We start from the raw sequence: 7,342 nt of genomic DNA on the forward strand, positions 1-7,342 counted from the left end.
GCTTTGAAAAAAGCATTAACCTCTGCTCCATTATTGAGTCCACCCGATTATAGTAGAAACTTCCTTTGTTATCTCGTTATAGCAGAATCAACCATTGGTATGGTTTTGGTTCAAAATATGATGCTTTATATGAGCATGTAATCTACTATTTAAGTCGAGGCTTGGTAGGCCCTGAACTATGTTGAATATATCATAAAAATCGCCTGTATATGTTGGGTTTTGTTATATTCTTTCCACGTAGTTAACAGGGGGTTTTAAGGGCACTCGTAACCTCACTTTATGGGGTCCAGGGTAGCGCCTTGGAAAATTTTGGTTTTGGACCCTATGTTAGGTTGGGCGGACCCACCTATGGTTTTGTGCATGATTTTCGCACATGTTTTTTTGGACGCGATGGTTTTTCGGTCCATGGTATTGGACGCGATGGTTTTCGCTCCATGGTATTGGACGCGATGATTTTCGGTCCATGGTATTGGATGCTTCAGCATGTATAAATATGTACTGTAACATTGAAAGGAACATAATGAAAAATCAAGCTGGTAGTCCTAGTTTCTGGATCCAGGGGAAAATATCTGTGTATATGTGTTTTATGTGTTCTGCTCTTGCATTATTTATTTTCTGTGTTTTAGAATTCATATGCACGTAATTTTTGTACGGGGTTAAAACCTACATTTGGTATCAGAGTAGTTTTGGCTTCAAGGGGACGCCTTTGTTGCTCAGGGGTTTCGCTCGGGCCTATGGTAGACCCTGTTCAGTGGGAGATCTGCAAGATCGATTCTGGTGGTGAAAGAAGATGGCGAGAAATGGAAAGATAGAGATCGAGAAATTTAATGGTCAGAGTTTTGAGTTGTGGAAACTCAAGATGGAGGATCTATTGGTGGATAAAGATCAGAGGATTGTGATAGATCCAGGTACTAAACCAACGAGAGTGTCTGATGAAGAATGGAAGAAGTTGGATCGAAGGGAAAATAGCACAATACGATTGTGTGTCTCAGATTCAATATTGTTGAATGTATCAGAGGAAGCTATGGCAAAGGCTTTGTGGGACAAGTAAGGGACCTTGTACCAATCTAAGTCTCTGGTGAATAAACTGTTCCTGCGGAAAAAGCTATATAACCTGAGAATGAAGGATGGAGACTCGGTGACAGAGCATCTAAACACATTTAATATTGTGGTAAGTCAGTTAGCATCTGTTGATATTGAAATTTCAGATGAAGATAAGTGCATCAGTTTGTTGTGTTCTCTACCAAATTCATGGGATAGTTTGGTTATTGCAATAGGTAACAATGCAACTACCTTGCAGTTTGATGAAATAATTTCATCTTTGCTGATGGAGGAGATGAGACAGAAAAATATGGAGAGCTATAATGGTGATGCCTTGTCTGTACAAGGATGGTCCCAGAACAGAAACAAAAGTAAGTCATCGAGTGGGAGATCTAAATCTAGAGGGAGATCTAAATCTATAGGAAAACTTGTAAAGGTGGTGTGCTGGAAATGTGGAAAGGAAGACCACTTTAAAAGGGATTGTAAATCTAAAGTTCCTGACAAAGGAAAGGGATCTGATGAGGCTCCTTCTACAGAGGCGAAAACCACCTCAGATGAAGGTGGGGATGTGTACTTGGATTCTTCAAGTACACATGTAGATCATGAGGCATGGTTGATTGACTCAGGTGCATCCTTTCACTTCACTCCCCATAGAGAGTGGTTCTGCAAGTATGAGAAATATGATGGTGGTGACGTCTTCTTGGGGGATGATAGGAAGGCTAGAATCATTGGTCGCGGAAAAGTAAAGTTGAAGTTGCAAGGTGGAAGGGTTAGAACACTTCCAAGTATTCTACATATTCCTGCATTGGCTAGATATCTAATTTCTGTAAGAAAGCTAGATGATGCAGGTGTAAAAACAGTGTTCGAGAAGGATACCTGCAAGATGGTTTGGGGAGAACTGGTGTTGATGTGGGGAGTTCGGATTGGAACTCTGTACAAGCTGCAAGGTAGCACTGTTATTGATGGGTGCAATAGTTCTATGGTTCCTGAAAGTGGAGTAGAAAATCTAGTGGTCTCTGTAGAGAAGACCATGCTGTGGCATCAAAGGCTTGGACATATTGGAGAGAAGGGCGTTCGAATACTTCATGGTAAAGGCATGGTAGAAGGTATGAGTAATAACTCTTTAGATTTTGATTTCTGTGAAAATTGTGTATATGGGAAGCAGAATCAGGTGAGTTTCCCCTCTGGTGGTAAGAAGGTGAAACAGATATTAGATGACTTCTCAAGGAATACATGGATATGTTTCCTTAAGAAGAAATCTGAAGTCTTCGACAGGTTTGAAGAATTTAAGGCTCTGGTGGAAAACCAGACAAAGAAGAAGATAAAGGTGCTGAGGACAGATAATGGTGGAGAGCTTTGCAGCAAGGAATTTGAAGAATTCTATAAGCAGTGTGGTATATCACAACAGAAGACTACTCCATATACACCTCAGAAAAATGGAGTTGCAAAAAGAATGAACAAGACGTTGATGGAAAGGGCAAGAAGCATGCTCAATGGTGTCGGGTTAGGACAGGAATTCTGGGCAGAGGCGGTGGATACTGCATGTTACCTAGTCAATAGGTCACCTTCATCAGCGTTGGAGGATAAGATTCCACAAGAGGTATGGACTGGTAAGAAACCCTCTCTTTCACATCTAAGGGTATTTGGATGTGATGCATATGTACATGTTCCAAAGGAGAAAAGAACCAAGTTGGATAGTAAATCTGAAAAGTGCATCTTTATTGGGTATAAGGATGGCTTAAAGGGTTATAAGCTTTGGAACCCAGTAACAAGGAAGGTTGTGTATAGCTGAGATGTGGTGTTCAAAGAGGTGAAAGATGTTATTAAACATGAAGTCCAATCAAAGGAACCTGAGAAGATAGAGTTTGAACTAAAGGAGGAAGAATAAGACTCTACAGTAGAGGAGGAATTAGAAGATAAAGAGCCACAAACTCCAGCTGTGAGAAGATCAGTTCGAGAAAGAAGGCAGCCAAAAAGGTATAGTCCATTTGCTTTCTGTTCAAATTTTGCTTTGTCTGTTACTAATGATGATCCCAGAACTATGAAGGAAGCAGTGGATTCAGAGGATGGAAAACTCTGGAAAGAGGCCATGGTTGATGAAATGGAATCTTTGCACAAAAATGAGGCTTGGGATTTGGTGGAGTTGCCAGTTGGAAGGAAACCCCTTGGTAGCAAATGGGTGTTCAAAAAGAAGACAAATGAAGAAGGAAAAGTGGAGAAATGCAAAGCTTTGTTGGTAGAAAAAGGTTATTCCCAGGTGCCAGGAATTGATTTTGGCGATATTTTTTCTCCTGTTGCCAAGGTAACTTCTATTAGATTACTTTTATCTGTTGCTGCTGCTTTTGATTTTGAGGTAGAACAGATGGATGTAAAGATGGCAGTTCTTCACGGGGATCTAGAAGAGGAAATCTACATGAAGCAACCTAAAGGCTTTGTGGTGAAGGGTAAGAAAGAACTGGTATGCAAGTTAAAGAAGTCTCTATATGGGTTAAAACAGTCACCAAGGATGTGGTATCAAAAATTTGATACATTTATACGGGGACTTGGCTTCACTAGAAGCAAAGAAGATCACTGTGTGTATTTTAAATTAATTGGTGACCGTGTTATTTATCTGGTCTTGTATGTGGATGATATGTTGCTAGTTGTAAATGACAAAGAAATTATCCAGGATTTGAAGACCCAATTGTCCTCCAAATTCGACATGAAAGATCTTGGTGCTGCAAACTATATTTTGGGCATGGAAATTAAAAGAGATCAGGCAAAGAGGAAGCTCTGGTTAAACCAGAGGAAGTATGTCGAGACAATACTTCAGAGGTTTAATATGTAGGATAGTAAATCAGTGAAGGTTCCTATTCTTATAGGTGTGAGGTTATCTGCTGAACAATGTCCCAAGACATAAGAAGAGGAAGAGGACATGTCCTGTGTTCCATATGCAAGTGAAGTCGGTAGCCTAATGTATGCAATGGTTTGTACTATACTAGACATTGCACATGCAATGGGAGTATTGAGCAGGTTTATGTCAAAACCAGGAAAGGAGCATTGGACATCAGTGAAGCGGGTTTTCAGGTATTTGTGTGGCACTAGTGATTATGGTCTGTGCTACCAAGGGAGACTAGGATTGGGCAGAGTGTTGGATATTCGTGGCTTTGTTGATGCATAATGGGCTAGAGATCTAGATCAGAGAAGATCTACAAGTGGGTATGTGTTTAACCTATTTGGAGGTGCAGTCAGTTGGATGAGTAAGAAACAATCTGTAGTGGCACTATCAACTACAGAGGCAGAATACATGGTAGCCACTCATGCAAGAAAGGAAGCAGTTTGGTTGCAGAGATTGTGTTCAAGTATGGGGTTAGTACAGGAAGCTATAAGGATAGACTGTGATAGCCAAAGTGAAATTTTCTTGGCAAAGAACCCTACATATCATTCAAATACAAAGCACATTGATGTTCAGTATCACTTTGTGAGGGATATGATAGAAGACAAAAAGGTGTTGCTGGTAAATGTGGACACTTTGAAGAATACTGCAGATGCATTGACAAAATCTGTGAGCTTTGAGAAGTTCTCTTGGTGTAGAGAGACAATGGGCATTTCAGGGCTAGGAAAATGACTAAGCTCTCTTGTGGCCCCCTGTGGAAAGAAAACAACAAGTGGGAGAATTTTGGGTTGTGTTATATTCTTTCCACGTAGTTAACAGGGGGTTTGAAGGGCACCCGTAACCCCACTTTATGGGGTCCGGGGCAACACCCAAGAAAATTTTGGTTTTGGACCCTATGCTAGGTTCGTTGGACCCACCTATGGTTTTGTGCATGATTTTCGCACATGTTTTTTTGGACGCGATGGTTTTTCGGTCCATGGTATTGGACGTGATGGTTTTCGGTCCATGGTATTGGATGCTTCGGCATGTATAAATATTTATTGTAACGTTGAAAGGAACATAATGAAAAATCAAGTTGGTAGTCCCGGTTTTGGGATCCAGGGGAAAATATCTTTGTATATGTGTTTTATGTGTTCTTCTCTCGCATTATTTATTTTCTATGTTTTAGAATTCATATGCAGGTAATTTCTGTACGGGGTTAAAACCTACATAGATTGTTTGTGTCCAAAATAATATACAAAAAATTGGGACAAAATTCCCTACAAAATCTGGGCTTATGCCCATCATCATGTCCAATCATAAAAACATCTGATCCTCTATCTAGCTGGCTTAGGATGAGCAGCCAGAAAATAAACAACACCATTGGCTACACGCCGGAATAGACGCACCCAGTCTCGTCATACTCCTACCACATGACGCTGCATCTCCTCAAGTAGATATTCTATGGCTCTCATGGGTACTTGGTGAGTCATCCTCACCAAGTTCCTCTGCACTGCATGGAGAACTCTCTCCGTCTCAGCTGCAGCCCCTTCAACATCTCTCCCGCGATGCCTATGTTTGGGAAATCCGCCAAGTCTCACTGGTACCACATCTGAAACATGATCAATATATTTTGTAAGTGTCTTGTCTCATCAAAAATATTTTTAAATTCATTAAAAAACTAAAAAATCTTAAAAAATATTAAAAATTAAAAAATTGTTACCTATGGCACCCCATGCTGCATTCGATGGTAACACTAAATCTGGATCTCCTCGGAAATCCATCCCGGCATAGGGGTAGTCATCGATTGCGATGACCTATTGATCCCACCATGTGAAAAACTCGTCGTCAAAAGTCATCCTGGGCACATCGCCACCCCCAAGGCATTTCATCAAGTCATCCCACCTACGCATTGTTGGCTTTCATATTTGGCATCTTAAAGAATTTAGCAATCCACAGCCTCTTAAAGCATCAAAAGCATTTTGGTCCTCCATTACTTGATTATCTATAGCACTATGCTCCCTTTCTCACCAGGTGATGGTCATCCTGCCCAAAAAATTGTTTCAAATCGTTAGATTTATGTTTTAAAAGTTTTACTCGGGCAGATGCAGGTTGTCTTCGTGATGTGTAGGGCCCTTGTATATGCGGGTTACCTGTTTTCAACCCATGTGTACGCAGAGTTGAAATTTTTGACATATTTTCCTATGGTCAAAACTTGAAAAAAACATTTAAAAAGTATCACAAATAATTAAAAGTGGTATATAAGGGTTACCTGGAAGTTTTGGAGAGATTTAAATGGTTCAATTAGTCGGAGGAAGCTTGTTTGGGTTTGTCTCCACAGCTCCTTGCTCAAAACACAAATGACAAAACTGTGAGTCCAAAAGTCCTTATATAAGTTGAAAAATAAAAATTATTTTTTCAAAAATTGATTTTTGTCTTATGGACTTTTTGACCTTGTGGCTTGGAGTGTCGAGAATGGGTTGTCTTTTCAGGAAATTTTGGATACTTCTTTGAGACATCATTTTGGTCCCATGACCGCAGACCCGTCATGGCAGGTATCGTTTTCTTACTGGCATATAGGTTAGAGAATACTACTTTCCGCTGCATTTTGCATACTAGCCTCCATACTACGATACATTAGCCATAGGGTCAACCCCATTGTATCTTGATTTGCAAACCATTTTCACTCGCTTTAAAAATCATGATGCGATGGTAGAGCCAACCTTTACATGGGCATCTTAGTTAGATCCTCGCTGACATTGGCTACCCATGTTGCTATATTGAGTAGGCTTAGGAGTCCTCTTTAGTCCCACCATGACTTGTGCGTTGAAGACTCATTCTCATTTTTCTGCGCCACTTTCTGGCCTTATACCCTAGAGGCTCCTTTGTGTTGAGTTGGACTGCTGCATTGCATATTGAATACTTGCACCTTTTGGCCTTGAGTCAGCTTCACTTGGACTCGCGTTTAAGCCACTTATCGACCATGTCTTATGCAAAATCAACCTTGCAATCACTTAGCCTCTACAACATGACACACTCTTATACCCATGGAAAGAACATCCCTTTGAGTGTCCTTGACCAGTTTTTCCACATTGCATTGAGCATAGGAATGTTCCCCTCTGAGGAACTAGAGCATCTGCTTTTTCAACACTCATTCTTTCCACTGTATTATCGCATTCTTTTATTCTTTTTCAAGCTTCATATAAAAGAAAAAGACAAAAAAATTATATATTCCAAAAAAAGGAGCGGGAACGGGACATTATTTCTATATTTTGATGGAAGCTAGAGTCAGTCGTGTCGCCCTTGAGAAAAGCACTCAAAAGAAAGTATTTCCTCCATTGGGGTGGGCTTTAGTTGGACTTAGGAGAGCCTTAACCTTGTTATCGAGTCAGCCCTCCTTCAATTGGTTACCTCTTCCAATCAGATGGAGAGTTTGCTTATGCCTCC

The sequence above is a fragment of the Pinus tabuliformis genome, chromosome 7 (genome assembly GCF_031772625.1).
Source record: "Pinus tabuliformis cultivar Carrire ecotype Pingquan chromosome 7, CPIR1, whole genome shotgun sequence".
Taxonomy (NCBI): domain Eukaryota; kingdom Viridiplantae; phylum Streptophyta; class Pinopsida; order Pinales; family Pinaceae; genus Pinus; species Pinus tabuliformis.